Source organism: Ornithorhynchus anatinus, chromosome 12, assembly GCF_004115215.2.
Source record: "Ornithorhynchus anatinus isolate Pmale09 chromosome 12, mOrnAna1.pri.v4, whole genome shotgun sequence".
NCBI lineage: Eukaryota > Metazoa > Chordata > Mammalia > Monotremata > Ornithorhynchidae > Ornithorhynchus > Ornithorhynchus anatinus.
In genome coordinates, this window is record NC_041739.1 from 22,726,372 (window position 1) to 22,750,159 (window position 23,788).

The window sequence follows — 23,788 nt, forward strand, 5'->3', positions numbered from 1 at the left end:
GGGGCTTAATCTGGGAAGGCCTCCTGGAGGAGGTGAGCTTTCAGTAGAAACATGTAATAGAGGCATGTAGACTTTTATCTTCAAGACAGAGATCTTATTAACTCTGGCTGTCATTATTCAAGCAGTTGCTGAAGAATACTTGAGGAAAATTGTGAACTCCAGTATGGCTCAGAGACAGCGTTGCCTAGTGGATTGATTGTAGGAGCATTCGTTGAGCGTTTAAATACACTGTCCTCCACCAGCTCTTAAGAGGATGCAACAGAAATGCAAGACATGCCTCCCTGACCTCAAAGAGTTTATACTCTAATGGGGAAGACACACGTAAAAATAGTTATATGCACTGAAATCAGAATAAAGCAGTAGAATTTTGAATCAAATATATACACAAGCATTGAGAAGGGAATAAATGACAAGTCAGAAAAACAAGAGGTGGTTTTTGAGGTATGACTTAAGATGTTGACTATTTGTTGGAGAAGGTGGAATTTTAGAAGCTATTAAAGGTGGGAAGGACTGAGGTCTGGCAGATGAGGCGGTGGGGGAGTGAGGGTGAGGCTAGGGTAGACCGCATGAGCGAGGCAAGACAATAGCATGGTACAAGAGAAGCAGCGTGATTGCAAGAAGCAATGTGGCTTAGTGGAAAGAGCTGGGACATGGGAGCCAGAGGTCGTGGGTTCTAATCCCGGCTCCGCCACTTGTCTGCCATGTGACTTTGGGCAAATCACTTCTCTGGGCCTCAGTTACCTCCTCTGTAAGATGGAGATGAAGACTGTGAGCCCCACGTGGGACAACCTGATCACCTTGTATCCTCTCCAGGGCGAGAACAGTGCTTTGCACACAGTAAGTGCTTAACAAATACCATCATCATTATTATTATTAGTCTTGCCTGGAGAATGATTCTCCTTTGCAAATCTCTTAACCTCTGCATCTAGTTTCTCCATCTGTAAAATAGACTCCTTTATGAAGTTATTATGGCTATAAAGAAAATCACACTAGAGGTTTTTATAAATAAACATGTTAGAGCCATTGCCAGTTCCCTACATTCTGAAGGTGAGGCCAACGGGGGCATAATCACACATCCTCCGGGCCGTTTGGTGGATCTCTTGATAGAGCCCAGCTGGGATGGATGCACCTACAGGGCAGTCAGCATGTTTTTGCTCTCCGGTTGACACCTGTCTGGGGGACAGAATTCCAAATTAAGAAGCAGCCACAGCTCCTCTCCAACCTAGGAGTGAACAAAGCTTAGCCCCCAAAAGCGAATCGGGATTCATATTACCTAGGGTCCCCAAAACCTTAAGCACTTTCAGAGGCTGGGCTCACAGTGTCGCACATTCTCCTAATCCACTGGAATGTGGCGACATAACTGTCTAAAACGAGCTCAAAAACCCTACAGCAGGTCTTGGGTAATTATGGTGCCTCTCCCCATTCCTGAGTGAGAGAACACCTTGTTTGCAGCAATATCGTGTTGCTTTAAATCTCATACCCAGCATTTCACTTGTGTTTTGCTCTACTGGGTTAATTTAGGTCACAGGCCATCTGTGGTATGACATCAGAGGAGAAGAGTGAAACAGACAGTTTACTCCTTATGGTGAAAGCACCATAATACTTCAACACATGTTCAGTACCGACAAACCAGCATAGCCGGGGGAAGAAAACAGAAGCCTAATTATGACTCCATGGTTCTAGTTTATTGAGAGAAGGGCTGTCTACCCACACAGTGCTTGATTGACTCAGTGTTTTGCAAACTTCAGTTTTGCTTTTTGAAACTTACACTTCTCTACGTGTTTTCTTCTCGACCTTCTGAAGGCAAAGATCCATGCATTTTGGGGGAAGTCCTGGGTTTTGGCCAGGGAAAGTTTACCTAAGCAAGCAATAAGAAGGAGTGAATGGCCAACTGCACTTACAGACTTCATTGCGCTATGTTGCCCTGAATTTTCCCCTACTTAAGTTAATGCTTGATTATGTTGATCACTGGAGGGGTAGGAGGAGATAAATAAAATACACAAATCTTTCCCAAATCACTTTATTCTCCTTCTCCTCCCCGTTAAACCTCTAACCCAACGGTCTGAAAAATTTGTTTGCAAATTTATTTGAGTCACTTTTTCCATGCTCAACTCTAAGTCAAGCAACCAACTTGTTCTCACTATTGGCTTCAAAGCTCTCCATCACCTTGCCCTCTCTTACCTCAACTTCCTCCTCTCCTTCTACATCCCAACCCACACACTCTGCTCCTCTGGTGCTAACTTTTTCACTGTACCTCGATCTCGCCTGTCTGGCTATCAACCCCTGGCCCATGACCTTACCTCTGGCCTGGAATACCCTCCCTCCTCAAATCCATAATCACTTTTAACTCCTTCAAAGCCCTATTGAAGGTTCACCTCCTCCAAGAGGCCTTCCCAGACTAAGCCCCCCTTTTCCTCAACTCCCCCTCCCTTCCATGTCACCTCAACTTGCTCCCTTTGCTCTCCCCCGCCCCACCCCCCCAGCACTTATGTATATATATATATAAATTCTATTTATATTGATGCCTTTTTACTTGTTTTGAGGTCTGTCTCCCCCTTCTAGACTGTCAACACAGTAAGCAATCAATAAATACTATCGAATGAATGAATGAATACAGAGTGGGGGAAAGAGACAGAGATTTTCCACAAACTGGAAAACCAGGCCCTGTACAGTGGACTTCCTTTGTTTTAGCTATTTGCATAAAAATATTCTGATTATGTCCTGAAAAAAATCACATCCTTAGCTGTAGGGTTGTAGTATTTCTCAGTCCTTTGACACTGTCCAGAAAATGTTCATTTCAAGCATATCTAAAGTTAATCTCAGTAACTGGGAAATCAGGTCCCACCTGGAGCTCCCAGTCTTAATCCCCATTTAACAGTTGAGATAAGTGATGCACAGAGAAGTTGTGACTTGCTCAAGGTTACACATCAGACAAGCGGCAGACCAGGTTTATTACCCAGGTCTTTCCAACTCCCAGGCCCTTGCTCTAGCCACTAAACCATGCAGCTTCTCCTTAGCCCCCTTTGCCAGCTATTCTCTGTCTCCTACCTTCTGACGGCGGGGGGGAGGGGGGGTGTGTCCCTCAAGTTCTGGGCCTCACTATATCCATTCCTTTGGAGAACTCATTCACTCCAATGGCTTCAGCTACCATCTCTTTGCAGATGATTCCAAAATCTATATCCCCAGCTCAGTCCTCTCTCCTCCTTTGCAATCTTATATTTCCTTCTCCCTTTGGAACATCTCTACTTGGATGTCCTGCTGACACCTCAAATTTAACTTGCTCAAACAGAACTCCTTATCTCTCACCCAAACCATATCCTCCCCATATCTTTCCCAGCAATGTAGACAATTTGACTATCCTCCGTCTCGCACGATGTTCTAACTGTGGCACTGTCCTCAACTCATCTTTCGCTTCCAATCCACATATTCTACCTGCCACTAAATCCTGTGGGTTCAAATTTCATGACATGGCTAAAATCTGCCCTTTCTCCACCATACAAACTGCCTCCCTGTGGATCTAAGCACACCTTGACTACTGCATCTGCCTCCAGGCTCCTCTCTGCCTCCTGTCTCTCCCCCTTCTTGTCCATACTTCACTCTGCTGGATGAATTATTTTTGTGAAAAAAGTTCAGTCCACATCTCCCCACTCTTAAAGAACATCCAGAGGTTGTACAACCACCTTTATGTCAAACAGAAACTACATACCACTGGCTTTAAAGCACTCAATCAGCTTACCTCTTCCTACCTTACCTCACCGATCTCCTACTACTTCTATTAATAATAATAATGGTATTTGTTAAGCGCTTACTATGTGGCAAGCACTGTTCTAAGCCCTGGGGTAGATACGAGGTTATCAGGTTGTTCCACGTGGGGCTCACAGGCTTCATGCCCATTTTAATAATAATGTTGGTATTTGTTAAGCACTTACTATGTGCAGAGCACTGTCCTCAGTGCTGGGGTAGATATGGGGTAATCAGGTTGTCCCATGTGAGGCTCACAGTCTTAATCCCCATTTTACAGATGAGGTAGGTGAGGCACAGAGAAGTTAAGTGACTTGCCCAAAGTCATAAAGCTGACAAGTGGCAGAGGTGGAATTAGAAGCCACAACCTCTGAGTCTCAAGCCCGTGCTCTACTGCTAATAAGGATAATTATGGTATTTGTTAAGCTGTTATTATTTGCCAGGCACTGTACTAAATGCTGGGATAAATTCAAGCAAATCAGGTTGTACAGTCCAGGTCCCACATGGGGTTCACAATCTTAATCTTCATTTTACAGATTATGTCAGCGAGGCACAGGGAAGTGAAATGATTTGCCCAAGACCACACAGCAGACAAGTGGCTGAGCTGGGATTAAAACCCTTGACCTTCTGACTTCCAGGTCAGTGGTCTATCCACTACTCCGTGCTGCTTCCCTATACAGACCAGCCTGCTCACTTTGCTTCTTGTGCTTTTCACAGAGTAAGCGCTTACGAAATATTATTACTATCTGCTTCTCTGGAACCAGCTTATTCACTGGGGCCCAGTGTCTTCTATCTCACTGCCGACCCCTTTCCCATATCCTCCCCGTGGCCTGGAACTCCCTCCCCGTCCATAGACTGTAAGGAAACTTTGTTGCTTCTGCTAATTCATTCATTCATTCATTCATTCATTCAATAGTATTTATTGAGCGCTTACTATGTGCAGAGCACTGTACTAAGCGCTTGGGATGAACAAGTCGGCAACAGATAGAGGCAGTCCCTGCCATTTGACGGGCTTACAGTGTAATCGGGGGAGATGGACAGACAAGAACAATGGCAATAAATAGAGTCGAGGGGAAGAACATCTCGTAAAAACAATGGCAACTAAATAGAATCAAGGCGATGTACAATTCATTAACAAAATAAATAGGGTAATGAAAATATATACAGTTGAGCGGACGAGTACAGTGCTGTGGGGATGGGGAGGGAGAGGTGGAGGAGCAGAGGAAAAAGGGGAAAAAGAGGGTTTAGCTGCGGAGAGGTAAAGGGGGGGTGGCAGAGGGAGTAGAGGGAGAAGAGGAGCTCAGTCTGGGAAGACCTCTTGGAGGAGGTGAGTTTTAAGTAGGGTTTTGAAGAGGGAAAGAGAATCAGTTTGGCAGAGGTAAGGAGGGAGGGCGTTCCAGGACCACGGGAGGACGTGACCCAGGGGTCGACAACGGGATAGGCGAGACCGAGGGACGGTGAGGAGGTGGGCGGCAGAGGAGCGGAGCGTGCGGGGTGGGTAATTCTGTTGTACTGTTCTCTTCCAAGTGCTTAGTACAGTATTCTGCACATAATAAGTGTTCAATAAATACCATTGATTGATTAATTGATATATGCCAGACCACCAATCTCCCAATCTTAGAGAGAAGCAGCGTGGGGCAGTGGAAAGAGCACGGGCTTTGGAGTCAGGGCTCATGAGTTCGAATCCCAGCTCTGCCACTTGTCAGCTGTGTGACTGTGGGCGAGTCACTTAACTTCTCTGTGCCTCAGTTCCCTCATCTGTAAAATGGGGATTAAGACTGTGAGCCCCACGTGGGACAACCTGATTCCCCTGTGTTTACCCCAGCGCTTAGAACAGTGCTCTGCACATAGTAAGCGCTTAACAAATACCAACATTAATCTTAAAAGTCTTATTAAGGTCACATCTTCTCCAAGAGGCCTTCTGCAATTAAGTCCTCTTTTTCCTGGCTCCCTTTCCCTTCTGTGTCATCTATACCCTTGAAACTGTGACCTTTGGGCATTTGATATTCATCTCACCCTCAACCTCATGGCACTTACATGTATATCTATAAATTACATATCATAAATTATTTATGTTAATGCCTCCCTCTCTAGGCTGTAAGCTCATTGTGGGCAGGGAAAGTGTCAGTGGACTCTGTTAGGGTACTCTACCCAGGGCTTACTATAATGGTTCGCACAAAGTACTCAGTAAATACCACTGATGGTGATGCACCAAAAGTTAGCCGATCCTTCATCTAGTGGAAACAGTACTGACATGGAAAATGGCGCTCGAGCCCTGACTATATAAGCCTGGGTAGGCCAGCGAACTTAGAGCCTCAGTTTCTGCATCCATTCCTCCCCCTGCTTTGTAGGGAAGTTGATATAACATACACATGTACGTGTGCAGGTGTGTGTATGTGTGCAAATGGTACATATGGTTTGAATGAACACCATTATACCTTTCAGGTAGTTCACATCCTGAACCCCGTGAAAGGAACGGCAGACATATAGGAAGAGGTGGGTGAGAATGTGTGCGCGTGTGCAGGGTGCAGGGAGAGAGAGAGAATGAAAGGAAAAATGGGGAAAAAAGGTGAGGGGAACAAAAAGAAGGTGAGGCGAAAGTTAGGTGATAGTGTGGTGGCCATAAGTAGTACCAGTCCCCCTTCCTGCAGCAGGTTCTAGAGACCAGGCTTCTAAACAAATTACTGTTCATTATGGATTTTGCCCCAAAAGCTACTTTTCTATGGTGCAGTATTTTTCATCTGGGAATATGAAAACAATGCAATTTTTCTTTCAGCATTATGAGGCTTGCAATCCATTCATTTCATTTATGGGAACTTTTAACCTAGGAAAAGTCGAAGAACTGTACTCTTGACATCCTTTGTTCATCATTCAAGAGACTTGGCTCTCAAGTCCTTTATTTTGTCTTAATAATGAAACCACTGAAGTTACAGGAGCAAATTCAAGGGATTAAAAATTTGAAGAATGCCACTGAAAGACATTTGCTCCCAGTGGAGTGGTTTTCTAAATGTACCCTTGAATGTCATTAGAAATGTGGGCATGGATTGGTATCTTTTTTAATAATTTTGAAAGAAGATAATCCAAATAGAATTAAGGCCTGGAAAATCAATTTATAAAATTATTCATATTTTAGGACATTTCAGAAGTGTCCTGGAGGCGGACCTGCAAGAAGGCCCAGGACCATAAACTAAAATATGATTCAAGGTTTACTCTGGAATTGTGGTGCAACATTCATTCAGGGGATGATGCCATAATTGTACATCGCCTTGATTCTATTTAGTTGCCATTGTTTTTACGAGATGTTCTTCCCCTCGACTCTGTTCAGGTATCTAGAGACTTGTCTTTTGGCTGGTTTCAGGGTGCCTGATATAGTAATCATAAATATAAGGAGAGGGTCGCAGAAAAGATGGAAGAGTCTCAGTATCCCTGCTGAACAGTAATTTCTAATATCACATTGACTCCAAATTGTACTGGAAGTAAAGAAAAAGCTTATGGCAAATGGCCCTATTTACAAGTTTATCACTTAGTGAAAGGAACCTGTCAGGTTTGCGAAATTCACACCAAAATCATACAGTCCACTGATAGCTGAAAAATTGGCAGACATTTAATAAGCACTGGGTGAGCCAAAAACATATTGGGGAGTTTTTCCATTGTGAAAAAAATTCTGAATACTCAGGTTGTATCAATGCGAGTCCCAGTCTGGATGTCCAAGCTTGTAAATCCTCTCTAGTCATCTCAAAGTCAGTCTGTTTTAGTCTATGCCCATGTGTATCGGCTTCTAGGCCACGATGTGTTTCCGTGAAAACGTGTGTGTGCCTGTATGGCCCTATCATTTCTCAAAGGGTATATCCTTGAGGATGTTTTTGTATGTAAGTGTAAGGGTGTCGGGGAGGGGATACTGTATATGTTTTTGTGCTTCATTTTTAGGGGGATGAGAGGTTTGAAGCTACAGACTCTCTCTTCACTGTATTGTTTGTTTTAGTGAATTTTGGGACTTCAATGCCCCTTATCACAGGAGCAAGAAACTCCCAGACTGGGCTGCTGGGAGAGGGGAGTTTCTTGCTCCTGTGGTAAGGGGCACTGAAGTCCCAAAATTCACGAAAACAAATAACACAGTGAAGAGAGAGTCTGAATCCTGTAGGAGGAGGTCAGTGCTTCCAAAGGGGATGCATCTTGTAGGTGAGGATCCTCCACTGCCTCTGCAAGGTCTATATCTATTGGTGGCAGGCCTCAGTGGCTGCACTCCACCTTCATCCACTCTCTGCCACTGATTCAGACACACACCTTTTTTCTTCCCTTATGGTATTTATTAAGTGCTTCTTATGTGCCAGTGTGGGGGTAGAAACAAGCTAATCAGGTTGGACATTGTCCCTGTCCCCCATAGGGAGGTAACTGAGACACAGAGAAGTGAAGTGACTTGCCGAAGGTCACACAGCAAACAAATGGTGGAGATGGGACTAGAACCTAGGTCCTCCTGACTCCCAGGCCTGTGCTCTATCCATCAGGTAATGTTGCTTCTCACCTGTGAGCAAATCCACCCAAGAACCACAACTCCATGGCAGTGGTTTGAAACAGCCCATTGGCTCTAGAGGGTCAACTGTATATTCCTGAACAGGTCACTCGACTACTCCGGGTCTTGGTTTCCTCCCACTTCACATGGCGTTTAATAGCATTTGCCACCAGCTGACTGGAACCTGACTTGAAAATTCAAAGAAAAAAATAGGGTTATAATGTTTTTTCAAGTAATTCTCAGCCCAGTTCTCCCTTTCAAACTGGAAAATGCAATTTTCCTGAGCACAGAGAAAAGAAGTCAGCTCTGAAATTCTTTCACCTGGCATCGAGGAGATGATGCTGAGTTCTGCATCAGCTGCATAGCTCCTGAAAGAAGCTGGCTACCATACCTTCTTTCAAGTCCTCAGTAGTTTGGCTTCTGGGAGCGTAACATAACACTTATCCAATCCTGCTTGGATTACTGCATCAGCCTCCTCCTCACCTCCCTGTTTCCTTTCTCTCCCTGCTCTAGTCCTTACTTCACTTTGCTGCCTGGATCAATTTTCTACAGAACCATTTAGTCAATGTTTCTGCACTCCTCAAGAACCTCCAGTGGTTCATTCATATATTCAATAGTATTCATTGAGCACTTACTATGTGCAGAGCACTGTACTAAGTGCTTGGAATGTACAAATCAGTAACAGATAGAGACAGTCCCTGCTCTTTGACGGGCTTACCGTCTAATCGGGGGAGACGGACAGACAAGAACAATAGCAATAAATAGAATCAACGTTGCCCATCCACCTTCATATCAAACAGAAACTCCTTACCATGGACTTTAAAGCACTCAATCACCTTGCCCCCTCCTACTTTACCTTGCTGATTTCCTACCACAACACTCTGTTCCTCTAATGCCAACCATGTGTCTATCAACTCTGTTGTATTGTACTCTCCCAAATGCTTAGTACAGGTCTCTGTGCACAGCGAAGACTCAATAAGTATGACTGATTAGATTTATTGATAATATAAGAAGGGTCCTGTCCGTGGAAATCATCTGTGGATTCCATAGTGGGCATTTGAGCATTTGATATTCCTCACAGCACTTACGTTCATACCTTCAAATTTTATATTATTAAATACTTACTGATTTATATTAACATTTTACTTACTGATTTATATTAACATCTGGCTCCCCCTCTAAACCATAAACTTGTTATGGGCAGGGAACGTATCTGCCAATTTTGTTGTATTGTATTCTCTCAAGCACTTAGTACAGTGCTCTGCACACAGTAAGCACTTAATAAGTACCATTGATTGATCAATTCTGCTCCCCCAGCCCCATCCCGGAGCTGAGCAGTCCTTGGAAAAGTGGCCAGCCACAGGGACACTTCACATTTAGGGAAGAATATGAACAAGTCATTCTCTTTTCACATATCAAGGTAAAAAAAAATCCAAGGCACTGCGTTGATTCCCTTAGCTTTTCAGGCACTAAAAGCTGCAGGGTTTTATCATTACTGTTAAATTACAAGAAATGAAGAGCTAATCACATCCTTCTTTTAATTACAGTATGTTAGGCACCAATATAGCTGCATTATAATTCATCAAGAAATGGAGATTCCAGGCCCTCCCTCAGTCTGAACGTAATCTCAACACTGTGCTCATAAATGGCTTTGGGAGACAGCATATGATTACCCATCTGCACAAGTATTCTCATTCATGAAGACTGGCCTAGCTATGCAGCTCTCCATTTCTCCATTCAACCCATTTAAGAACAAGATGGCCTAAGTTATCCCAAGTTCAGGTTGCTCAGATTTCCTTTTAGACTTAGAAAATAATTAGATGTGCTTTCAAAGATAAAAGATGAACTGGAAAAATGTGATTTTGCTCTTTGATGTAGACTACCAATGCATCTTTTCTAATTTTTATACTGTATTTTTCTGGGGCTTTTAAATCAATTTTGTTCTACTTACATTGGCTAGAGAAGCAGCATGGCACAGTGGATAGAGCATAGGTCTGGGAGTCAGAAGGTCATGGGTTCTAATCCTGGCTCTGCCACTTATCTACTGTGTGACCTTGGGCAAGTCACTTCACTTTTCTGTGCCTCAGTTACCTCATCTATAAAATGAGGATTGAGACTGTGAGCCCATGTGGGACAAGGGACTGCATCCAACCCGATATGCTTCTGTCCACCCCAGCACATAGTTCAGTGCCTGTTACATAGTAAGTGCTTTACAATAACCATAATTATTATTATTACTATTTTGGAAGTTTTTAAAAAATTCTTTCATGTATTGAACTCTTTGGAGGAGGGACACTAAACAAGCACTTATGCACATTCTTAGACCTTCCTTAGTACTCATCTATATATGTGCCTTCAATTTTTTACTTTGACCACTCTATTATAATCCTTTTTATGTTTGTCCCCTGGATTACTATGTAAACTCATCATGGGCAGGGAATGGGTCACTTGGCTATTCTGTTTTTTTCCAAACACCTAGTCCAGTGCCCCACTTTGAGGGAGTGCTCGATAAAGGGAAGCAGCATGGCCTAGTGGATGAAGCACAGGCCTAGAAGCCAAAAGACCTGAGTTCTATTCCTGCCCCTGCCACTTGCCTGCTGTGTGACCTTGGACATGTCATCTCATTTTTCTGTGCTTCCGCTTCCTCAACTGGAAGATGGGGATTCAAAACCCATTCCCATCCCTACTTAGATTGTGAGCCCCATTTGGGAGAGGGACAGTATCTGGCCTATTTATCTTGCATCTACCTTAGCACTTAGAACAGAGCTTGACTTAGTAAGTGATTAACAAGTACCATAAGAAATTGAGGCTGCTGCTGCTCTACAAAAAATATCCATTACAATAATATGGAATCACTGTAGACCAAGGATTTTTTGATACAGTATTTAGAAAAAAAAGCGTTTATGTGATTAAGTAATAACACCTTGCACTGGCAGCAACTCGAGCCTTTCAACACTAATCAGCATTAACTGTAATTTTTAACTTTCATCTGCACTAGGTGGAGCTATTTTATGTACAGTTCTGTTCCCAACCAAACAGGAAAGAATCACAAATGCTTCCAAAAGCTCGGGAAGTCAGTATTTTTCTCATACAAAACGTGGAAAATGGTAACTTGACTAGATATCCGTGTCCCTTACATTAGAAATGGCCCTTCTTTTTGGAGACTGTGCATGCTTTAGACCTCTAAAGTGTGCAAGGAGGAACGAGTAGTAACCAAAACTGGTATGGCTCTCATCCTCCCTGTCTGCCATCCAGGAGGAAAAACTCACCCAGTGCTGAAAGTTTAAAAAAAAATGGAAAAAAAACCCAAAAACTGGAATGTCAGTGCTACTCAGAACTGATGGTGGCATTGGTGGTGAAGGCCACCATGGTGAGAAGGCTTGCGGGGGTGGGGGACAGCCGCCATCACTTTTCTCCACAGCCCCAAAGCAACTTTCTGAGATTTTTTCTTATTCCAGAGCCAAGTCTGTTCAGTTCCACCTCACTTCCAGAAATGAGTCCAATCCTCCCCAAAGTGGAGGTCAGGTTCAAGTGACTGATCTTTGGTGCTCCGAAGTCCACACAGGGGCCTCCTCCTGCTCTTCCCAGTACTGTCAGGTAGATGTCCACTAATTTCCTCCATATGCTTTTGTAAGAAGGAATGGAATTACTTTTCAGAACCTATGTGGACTTGAGGATTTGCACTCCTCTACCCACAACAGGGCAGTTTAGGAGTCTGCAGTGGATGGATGATCCCTCAGATTTGCTCTGCCATTTGCCTCGGTCTATTCTGCCAGGTTGAAAAGCAAATGGTTGGAACTCAGGAGATCTGAGATCTGGAACTGATCCTAACATTACCTGGTGATTGCGGGTAGGGATATATAAAATATAATAATTGTGATGCTTGGGGATTATAAATTTTGTGATGATGTCTTTTTTCCTGAGACCTCAACATGATTACAAATTTATTCTCTCAGGTCTTCCTCAAAAGTTCTGCAAAATAGGGAGAGTCAGTGTAAGATTATGCATAGATGAAGAAACTCAAATTAATTGACTTGTCCCAGGTCAATGACAGAGCCTATAATGATTCTAAACCTGGAGCTTAACCTCCTAGATAGTGCTCATGACCTTGGTGCTAAATAACTCCTACCTCAGAGGGGTATATTGAGGTCAGAGACAGAGGGGTAAGTGCTTTGAGATCTCTGGAAGAAACAGATCATTTCAAAATATTATTTTCCATGGTGGCAAAAGAGAAGCTGACTTTCAACCCTGGGCTCCTGCTAAAGAAAGAGGGAAATTCCTTATTTTAGAGTTTGCCAGTATCCAAAGTTGGGAGCTAATGGGATAGATCCAGAAATGGAAGTTAAAGGGCTAGGGCTACTAATCCTTTCATGTGTAAATATATTTCTGTAGTTGAGACATTAGTTGAGTTATAAGAAAGGGAAATTTGATCTTGTGATAATACTTTGTGTGATAATGACATGGATGAAGCGATAGCAACTCATCGTCACATGATGAGAAATTAGGACTACTGCTGCATAATTTGTGTCCCAATTTTGATTTAGAATCATGATTATTATTTTCTTTTAAACTCGAAAGCTGCCTAATCAATTATGAAATATGCCACTCTATCTCCATACCCATATTGCATATCTCTGGGATATTTCTTCTTGGAATTGTTGCTGTTTGGTAAATGAAAAAGCAAAGTGAAAAATAAAAGATCAAAAACTTTTCCACCTTAATAAACACTCAAAGATAATTGTGGCCGTTACATCCTAAGACGGCTCCCAAAAATTTTGAAGAGCTGAAGAGCATTTACCTGAAATATTTTCCAACTCAATAAATTTATGTAAAAATACCCCTTCCATGAAGTATAGCAATATTTCACCTGTGCCGGGAGCCAATGATGAGATCATCCCATAAAGTGAAAACTCTGAGATCTGAAATATTGCAGAGAGTCAGGATGAGACAGCAACAATCTATTTGCTAACTTTCATCAAATATTTTAAACTCCATGGCTAGACTTTAAGCTTCTCCACTAGATTGAAAACTCCTTGAGGGCAGAGAGATCATACCTAAAAACTTTACTGCAGAGTACTCTCCCAAGTACTTAGTACAGTGCTCTGAATGCAATGTGTTCCAAAAATACCACTGATTGTATTTGAAGGGAAAACCTAACCCTAAATGCTTGAACAATCCCCTTGACTGAGTTGAGAGCTTTGCCTGTATAAAATCTACAGAATCAGACTCAAAAGAAGCCACTTAAAGCAATAAATAAGTTTGCTAAGCAAATCATTTCAAAAATTTTGTCCCGCTTTAAGATCTATTTACCATATATTCTTTGATTTCTTAGATCTTTTATAAAGTGATTTTGAATATTATGTTAACATGTTGTAGCTTGAATTTAGCAAGCTGATGTTGCTTCTTATCTTTTTGGATTTTCATGAAAACAGACAAGTCTATAGCCTATTGATTTGAAGATCAACATTGTCTGTAGTGAAGGAACTAAAAACAAGGAGGAATATTTAGACTTGTGTAAATATGCAAAATCTCTTTTTCCACCATCTTTTTTGGATGTCATTTTCTTTAAAAAAATCATTTGTGCTGGTAAGTCAAATTATAGACATCAATCTGTTGAAGCTGAGATATTGTTAGCAGCAAATGAAGAGTACATGGTAGTCATGAGTTGAACTAAAAATTAGATTTAATATGAGGGTGCTTTCCAGGAACATAAAACAGTGGTTTCTTGGCCCCAGGGGCAATACACTGATTTTCTTTTCTCCTCTGTGTTATTTATAAATACTGACTATGTGTAAGGGGAAGCAGTGTGGCTCAGTGGAAAGAGCCCAGGCTTGGGAGGCAGAGGTCATGGGTTCGAATCCCTGCTCTGCCACTTGTCAGCTGTATGACTGTGGGCAAGTCACTTCACTTCTGTGTGCCTCAGTTCCCTCCTCTGTAAAATGGGGATTAAGACTGTGAGCCCCATGTGCGGCAACCTGATCACCTTGTAGCCCCCCAGCGCTAGAACAGTGCTTTGCACATAGTAAGCGCTTAACAAATGCCATCATTATTATTATTAAGCATTTTACTGAGCACTGGGTACGTAAAATACAATCAGATTATATGGGAACAGCATGAAATATTGGAATTTTCCTACCCTGCGCCTAAAGGACACCTAGTAAATGCTAAGTCAGATCAAGAAATAAATAGGATTCCAGCTAAAACTAATGCCCTTCAGCTTGTACTGTACTCTTCCCAGTGGTTAGAACAGTGTTCTGCACACAGTAAGTGCTCAGTAAATACCACTGATTGATTAAAGAAGATGCCAGAGATCTGGGAATTTTTACATAGGGATTCTGAGACTGCAGAGTTGTCCTCTGGTTTTTAGATGACTCTTTTCCTAGATAAAATAGTGGCCCCACATTGCTATCATTTAACTGCCTCCAGAGCTGCAATGAATACGCACATATTTTTTTCTTCACTCAGTACTCAGCTGTGAAATTTGCCCCAGCTCACAGTACACAGACTTGGCTGTTGTCAGGGGGCCTCCTGAAATTACCTGTCGACCTTGGTAGTTTTGCTCCAGGAAATTGTCTCAGCCAGAAGAAACTGGCTCCCACTCTGGCAGTATTTCAGGGCACTGGCCTGAAGTTAACTCTCTGGAGCATTAGGGAAAATTTAAGGGCCATTCATATGCCACCACAATAATGGGCTATATAATCTTAGGCACTGATTTGTTTGAGCTAAAGGAAATGGTTAAAAGGGGAAAGAAAGGAGACGTAAGTCATGTCAACATTGGCAGATGCCTATGGAATGTGTGAACATTTTGTACCAGGAGCATCTTAAAAGTAGGGATAAAAGTAAAACTACTTTCTAACCAGAATCTTTTGCCAGCACCACAGGCATCGGAGCCAGCGAGGGTGTGTGTGAGGCAGGTGGGGAGAAGAAGGAGGAAGATGGACATCGGGACAACCCACCGCCAGAGGAATGGCCCGGATCGCGGTAAGCGCTCAATTAATACAATTGAATAATTGATCACCTCCCATAGCAGGAGGTGGGAGTGAAGTCAGTACAACAGCCCATCTCAGATTTGGGATTATGTGGGCAGGGCACCCGCCCTAGCCCCACCCTGGCTAGAATGCTGCTGCCCCTGAGGAGAAATCATTTTCACACTGGTGTGGCCTTTCAGGTCATCGTTATCTTTTAGCAGAACCAAGTTCTTGCCCATTCCAGTTTAATTCCACCCCGTTGAGAATGAGAGGGTTCCACGAAGGACTAATCTTTTTTCCCCACTATGGTATTGGTTAAGCACTTACTATAGGGCAGGGACTGTACTAAACTCTTGGGTAGATACAAGGTTGGTCACGGTCTATGTTCCACACAGGGCTCACAGTCTTCATTCCCGTTTTACAGATGAGGTAACTGAGGCACAGAGAATTGAAGTAACTTGCCCAAGGTCACACAACAGATAAGTGAGGGAGCTGGGATTAGAATCTAGGTCCTTCTGACTCCCAGGTCTGAGCTTCAGCCACTAGACCGAACTGCTCCTTTTGAAACTCAACTTCTTTATCTAGTCCTAATTATCCACTCTTCTCTGACTATATCCCAGCCCACGTAGTCGTCATTCTTCTAAGACTAACCTGGTTACTGGGCCTTGTTTTCATCTCTCCACTTGCTGACCTATTGCTCATGCCAGCTCCACTGCCTGGAACTCCCTACTGCTTCAAATTCAACAGACCAAGCTGGACCCATTTTCAAAGCACTTCAAAAATCATATTTCCTCCAGAGGCCATCCACGATTCATTTTTAACTGCCCCCTCCCCACACCTACACACACATAATATCCTTCAAACCGACACCTCAGCATTTCACAACTGTCCAAAATATTTAGGCCAGTATCTTGCATACTCATAAGCACTACTCATGTGCACATACCTTTTTCCTTCCTCCTGTCTATAAATTATTTTAGTTTCTACCTCCTCCCCACTAAATTGTAGGCTTTTTGAGGGCAGGGATCATGCCTATTTACTCCATTGTATTCTCCCAAGTGCTTAGTACAGTAACTCTGAACACAGCAGGTGTTCAAATATTATTGATTGATTGAGCCCACTAGCGAATATATTTGTTAGAGATAGCTGATATTTTAATTTCATTTTCATCTGCCCTGTTTCCCTAGATTGAAAGTTTTTTAAGGGCAAAGACTATAACTTTTCCATGTTTATAAAAGTTCTACAGAGTGATTAATTGCACACAGTGTGGCCTCTCTATATAATTGCATTACATAAACATTAATGGTAATTTTAATTGATGATGATGTTGATGAATGCCTTGGTAAAGAAAACTTATTTTAGGTATTGAAAATGTCTTAAGTGAAGCAATCATTTAGGGTGTAGGATAATAATACGAGGTAAAATATATTGTTAGTACGAACTCATGAATTGCTGTATATGACATGATGCTTAATGATGGAGGTCAATTAACCTAGTGTGTCAGCCTGGGGATTTGTTCTTTGTACTCTTGGGATCATGAATTTCTCTTAGTTTATGGGATTGTAATAATGGCAGGTTAGACTGTTTTAATTTTAGTGTTTATTTCCTAGTTTGAAAATGCATTATCTACAAAAGGGTACAGATTTTAGAAATTGGCTATCTAAGCTAAACACCTCCGGTAATTATCCAGGACTGTGGAAGCAGGAGCAAAAGAGAATTTTATGCTGCCTGTGGCACCACTGAATAGCAGGTATTCAAGCATCAGCATGTTTTGTTGTTCAAGGACTTTATTAGGTCGTGGCTAAATATATAATAAATCCTAAAGAGAAAGGACAGAATGGAATAAATCCAATAGGATAATTCAACACAATAAAAAAGGCTCTAATAAAACAGTGCTCACAATTCAATTTATTATAAATGAGCATTAAAAAAAACTTCCCCAATCATCTTTTCTCTCTTCGGAGAAAGATAGCAGGTATAGTGTGGCTGTTCCAGGGACTGCTTTTAAATTTTGCTTGTGCTGTTCTGTTAATATGTGTTGGGATTTTAATCTCTTAATGGGATTTGCATTGGTTTCAGGAAATATGAGAACATCTTTTAAAGCATCATGTTTAGAGGATGACCTCCTGCTGGTTTAGGGTTCTGGCTTTGGTTTTTTTTTTCTTTTAGCTAGATCTCAGATTAGTGTAAAATGTAGAAACTGTATGAGGTCTCTCCCTCCCCCAGCAGATGCACCCAAGAAACCAGAGTCTGCAGTTTTGAACTGATTATTTTACAAAAGCAATGGGTAAGCACCTACCACTTTCATGACTTCTACTGTCAGAGAATCATCCTCAGCAGGACGTGGTGAATGCAGAGCGTTGTACTAAGTTTTTGTAAGCACATGATAAAAGCAGAAGCAACCACCCTTGCCCTTAAGGAGTTTACAGTTCAGTGCGGGATGCAGATAGGTGTACAATATGTACGCATTGGCAACAAAAGGGAAAACATCTTTTCAACAAGCCTCTTTCTATTGCCTTAAAGGTCATCTACTAGTTCTCTCGATTTTACAGAGTTAGTCTTTTCTATTCCCCAGCTGGCACTCATCATTTCTTCCAAGCTTCTAACTCGTGATATTCCCAGTTCTGGCCCCTTGCTCATATTATTACCCCCAGCCTGGGTCTCTCTCCTCCCTGTACATCCATCATATTTGTTCTTTCTATCTTCAAAATCTTTCCCAAATACATCCTCCTCCAGGAAGCATTCTCTGATTAATTCCCACACCCCTTTGTCAACCCTAAACTGACTCTTAGCACTAATGCATTTAATGCTCATCCTTGACATTCCTCTTCATACATATATTTTACTTGTACACTTAATTATTGAGTTGTGTTTATACATCCTGCTATATTCTTCCTCCTTTTCAGGGTAGAGAACATGTGCTTTTGCTAATTTGGTGCTCTGCCAAACCTTCAATACAGTGTTTAGCAGTCAATAAGTGTTCCATTAATAGAATTGATTTATTGATTGCTTTGAAAATATAGAATAATTTGTTCCATATCTCCCCTCCTTCCAATGTTCAGATGACCAGTCTATAATTCTGAGGGATTTCTGTTTTTCCCTTTTAATAACTGTTCACAGTTTTTGCCCCTTTCCATTCTTCATGTGCTTCTGACCTCCACGAACTATCAAAAATAATAGCTAGGAATTCTGAGTAACTTTGGCCAATTCTTTAAGTACTGTAGGATGTTTGTCATCAGCCCCTGCTAAATTAATCCATCCAGACTTTTACAAATTCCTTTCAACTGTTTTTGTCCCTATCTTTAGTTTGGCTTTCCATCCTTCCATCGTATGTGGCCCTTGCCTTGGCCAACAGTTCTTTAAGATAAAGTTTTGTTCCTTGTTTTTTGTTGGGTTTTCTTTTTAAAAAAAAAACAACCCTTTACAATTATTTACTTCTGGCTACCAGTGGATGAAGGTCCAGGTTGCGGTTGGGGAGAGAATTTCTCTTATTAGTCACTGAACATGCCAATTTTTTTCATCTTTTAAGTCTCTTGCTAGCTGCAAGAGACCTAGATAATCATCAAACTGGATAATCAGCAGCTGAATAAGAGTTGACTTCTTCCTGCTTGATTCTATAGGGAGCCAAAGTTTAAAATAAAACATTAAATAATTAAGAACTTCCCAGGAAAATCAGGTGGTGTGGAATTCTTGGAGCTTAGATGGAGTTTAGCAGCTGGCCTATGGCTGCCATTATTAGATTTTTCAGAAAGACTGAATCCCTAGACTTTTATTCTATAAAGAAGGCAGACCTGCCTGGAAATGGAAAATGGCATATGCTGCCTGGCTGAGAAAAGCAGAGTTTTGGTAGCACCTTCCTGCTGAAATGAAAAAGGAATTCCATGAAATAAAGAATATTCACCCCAAGCAAAAACCTGAGGAGACTTGTAGACTTTGCTCTCCACAGTCACACTCAAATTTACTCTAGAATTGATCACAATCTCAAAGCTTCACAGTCATTTTCCTGCAGGCTAAGTGAAGAATGCTAATGAAATTCCAATCATTTGCATTACTGTGCAGGTATACTAAACGTTTAGAATACCTGTGTCAGTCTGACTAATTGCAGAGGAATAGTGCTTAGAGTGAGTTTTTGTAAGAAGGAGGAGACTATGTTGCTTAGGAAGAAGTTGGCTTGTCATCATAATGAGGAATTTTAAGAGGAAGAAGGGCCAGAAGGATTTCATTCATTCATTCACTAGTATTTTTTGAGGGCTTACTATGTGCAGAGCACTGTACTAAGCGCTTGGAATGTACAAATTAGCAACAGATAGAGACAGTCCCTGCCCATTGATGGGTTTACAGTCTAATCGGGGGAGACAGACAAAAACAGTAGCAATAAATAGAATCAAGGGGATGAACATCTCATTAAAACAATAGCAATAAATAGAATCAAGGTGATGTACATCTCATTAACAAAATAAATAGGGTAAAGAAAATATATACAATTGAGTGGTCGAGCACAGTGCTGAGGAGAGGGGAAGCTAGAGGGGGAGGAGCAGAGGGAAAGGGGGGAAAAGAGGGCTTAGCTGAGGGGAGGTGAAGGCGGGGAGTAGAGGGAGATCAGAGGGAGCAGAGGGAAAAGGGGAAGCTCAGTGTGGGAAGGCCTCTTGGAGGGGGTGAGCTCTCAGATGGGCTTTGAAGAGGGGAAGAGAATGAGTTTGGCGGAGGAGAGGAGGGAGGGCATTCCAGGACAGCGGGAGGACGTGGGCCAGGGGTCGACGGCGGGATAGGCGAGGACGGGGGACGGTGAGGAGGTGGGCGACAGAGGAGTGGGGCATGCGGGGTGGGCAGTAGAAAGAGAGAAGGGAGGAGAGGTAGGAGGGGGCAAGGGGATGGAGAGCCTTGAAACCTAGATTTGAGAAAGTGGGTTTGAGGATTTGGGGATATATCCCATTTTCCAATTTGGGTCAAATGTTGTTGCAAATATATGCCTTCAAAGTTATTTCAATTTAATTTCATTTTTTTCCTTCACTTTTGCATGCTCTCTCTCTTTCTTTATCTCTTTCCCCTGTCCTCCTGATTTTCCTTTCATTACTGAATGCTTACTGAGTACAGAGCATTATATTAACCACTAGGAAGAGTGCAATACCAGAGAAGCAGCATGGCTTAATGGATGGAGCATGGGCCTGGGAATTTATGTCTTCTAATTCTGGTTCCACCACTTGGCAGCTGTGTGCCCTTGGGCAAGTCACTTCACTTCTCATGCCTCAGTTCCCTCAACTGTAAAATAGGGATTAAGACTGTGAGCCTCATGTGGGACAGGGACTATGTCCAACCCGATTACCTTGTATCTACCTCAGTGCTTTGAACAGTGCCTGGCTCATAGTAAGCATTTAACAAATACCACAATTGATCATTATTATTGTCCTGATTACCTTAAAATTAAGAGAGTCATTCCTGCTAGAATATGACCTCTAGAAAACATTTTGGGTAGATCGCGTTGGAGGCAGAGTATAACAGAGTTCTTTAATGTAACTAGGAAATGATTCTGCAGCTTGACAGGGATGCTTATTTTCAAAGCCTTCATCACTCATATTTATTGAGCGCTTACTATGTGTAGAGCACTGTACTAAGCGCTTGGGAGGGTACAGTATAACAGAGTTCCCTCCCCATATAGAGCTTAGAGTCTAGAGGGGGAGGCAGGCATTAATATAAACAAATAAATTACGGATATGTACCTAAGTGCTGTGGGCTGAGGGAAGGGTGAATAAAAGGAGAAGCAGCGTGGCTCAGTGGAAAGAGCCCGGGCTTGGGAGTCAGAGGTCATGGGTTCGAATCCCAGCTCTGCCACTTGCCACTTGTCAGCTGTGTGACTGTGGGCAAGTCACTTCACTTCTCTGGGCCTCAGTGACCTCATCTGTAAAATGGGATTAGCTGTGAGCCTCACGTGGGACAACCTGATTACCCTGTATCTACCCCAGTGCTTAGAACAGTGCTCTGCACATAGTAAGCGCTTAACAAATACTAACATTATTATTATTAATAAAAGGAGCAAATCCAAGTTCAAGGGTGAGGAAGAAGGGAGTGGGAGAAGAGGAAATGAGGGTTTAGTCAGGAAAGGCCTCTTGGAGGAGTTGTGCCTTTAATAAGGCTTTGAAAATGGGGAGAGTAATTGTCTGTGGAATATGAGGAGGGAGGGCGTTCCTGGCCAGAGGCAGGACATGGGCGAGAGGTCTGCGTGAGACTGACAGGATCCAGGAACAGTGATTAGGTTGATGGCCAACCTACTTGTTTCAAGCACATGAGGGGAAAGTCTGTTAACACTGTCATCAGCTCATTAGCTTTGCATAGAGAACCAATTGCAAGCATTGTTACCAATTTAATGGGAAACTGAACTTTAAACTGTTGCAAATTGTTTTTCATTGCCATGCTAGAGAACTACAGAGAAGTGTGAAACAATGCAGAGTCCTTGAAGCAAGTTTTTGTAGCTTTCCACAATCTCCTTGAATTTCACCCAGCGTGACAGTAATTGGCTACTACCTCAATGGCTTTTAAATGGTCTTCTCCTTAATGCCTTATTTATGACTGAAACAATGGTTGACAAAATACAGATTTTTTATGATAATATGAGGGATTTCAAGAATGCAGCTATTGCGTTCTATCAAGGACACCCACATTTGAATTTCCCCCCAAATTCCTCTCCTTTTAAGAATAATTTCATTTGGTGGAAGGGAAGAAATTACACCAGTCACACGAGGCACCAAACCTGCTGTTCAGTATCCAAATTTTAGTTCAGTTTACTTGGCTGATTTCCACTGGTGGATAAAAGATATCAAGCTTTTGGCAGGAGATGGCATGAAGTCATCTCTTCAACCTTCATTTGACCTCAGCTCGGCATTTAGGTATTGTACTTATGTTTTATGATACATTGTTTATTACAACACATTCAATTGGGTACAGGTCCTTCCCTCCAGCATTGGTACGTAAATAAAAAATGAAAGAAGTGAGGCTCTACTCTGGGGAAGGATGGTAGGATTTGATAAGTCAAAATGAGAGCCGTCCTGAATCTTAAACCAAAACAAAAACCTTTGTTCCATTAGAATAAAATGATTAATTAAGTTTTAAGATATAGTAGTCCCTTGGCATTCATGCTTTCTTTTGTGTGTGTGCTTTGAATCATTCTCAGTTGGCTGAACTCATAAGCAGTGGTATTTATGAGCACTTATTATGTGCAGAGCACTGGAATAAGTGCTTGGGAAAGTACAATACAGTGGAGTTGGTAGAGATGATCCCCTTTACCTTCATTCGTACCCTTTTCTGCTAGCTCTGGTCACTAGCAGCCAGCCACCCAATAAGAGGTGGAACTTCAGCTGCTAGTGACCTCATCTGTAAAATGAGAATTAAGATTGTGAGTCCTACGTGGGACAGGGTCGGTGCCCAACCTGATTGCCCGGCACATAGATAATATGCTAGTGCTCTTAAGTGCAGCTGCTGTTGGACAATTCCCGCAAACACTGAAAGACTGTTATAGTCTCCTTGTGAACTTATACGCACATACACATATATACTATATGTATATAACATATATATCTATATATACACACACACAGTGGTCACAGTGAATACCAAAATCATTAATACCAAAAAGAGCTATTTTGGCATCCCTAGAAGGAGAATGGTACCGGAGAACTTTGAAATAATTGTAGCTCAGAATGCAGGCTCAAAGAGTTTAACCAGTGCTTAGAACAGTGCTTGGCACATAGTAAGCACTTAACAAATGCCATGATTATTATATAAGATTCATTCATTCATTCAATAGTATTTATTGAGCGCTTACTATGTGCAGAGCACTGTACTAAGCGCTTGGGATGAACAAGTTGGCAACAGGTAGAGACGGTCCCTGCCGTTTGACGGGCTTACAGTCTAATCGGGGGAGACGGACAGACAAGAACAATGGCACTAAACAGCGTCAAGGGGAAGAACATCTCGTAAAAACAATGGCAACTAAATAGAATCAAGGTGATGTACAATTCATTAACAAAATAAATAGGGTAACGAAAATATTTACAGTTGAGCGGACAAGTACAGTGCTGTGGGGATGGGAAGGGAGAGGTGGAGGAGCAGAGGGAAAAGGGGAAAATGAGGCTTTAGCTGCAGAGAGGTAAAGGGGGGATGGCAGAGGGAGTAGAGGGGGACGAGGAGCTCAGTCTGGGAACGTCTCTTGGAAGAGGTGATTTTTAAGTAGGGTTTTGAAGAGGGAAAGAGAATCGGTTTGGCGGAGGTGAGGAGGGAGGGCGTTCCAGGACCGCGGGAGGACGTGACCCAGGGGTCGACGGCGGGATAGGCGAGACCGAGGGACGGTGAGGAGGTGGGCGGCAGAGGAGCGGAGCGTGCGGGGTGGGCGGTAGAAAGAGAGAAGGGAGGAGAGGTAGGAAGGGGCAAGGTGATGGAGAGCCTCGAAGCCTAGAGTGAGGAGTTTTTGTTTGGAGCAGAGGTCGATAGGCAACCACTGGAGTTGTTTAAGAAGGGGAGTGACATGCCCAGATCGTTTCTGCAGGAAGATGAGCCGGGCAGCGGAGTGAAGAATAGA

General features: G+C 42.5%; 1 protein-coding gene across 16 annotated transcripts in view; it reads left to right on the top strand.

The window, feature by feature from the left end:
- Positions 1-23,788, top strand: part of IQCM (IQ motif containing M) — a 370,600-nt gene that overhangs the window by 268,089 nt on the left and 78,723 nt on the right. For all 16 annotated transcript variants that reach the window (XM_029076889.2, XM_029076891.2, XM_029076870.2 and 13 more), the window contains one exon: positions 15,125-15,232. The gene's annotated coding sequence lies outside the window, so the exon portion shown is untranslated. The remainder of the gene's footprint in view (positions 1-15,124; positions 15,233-23,788) is intronic.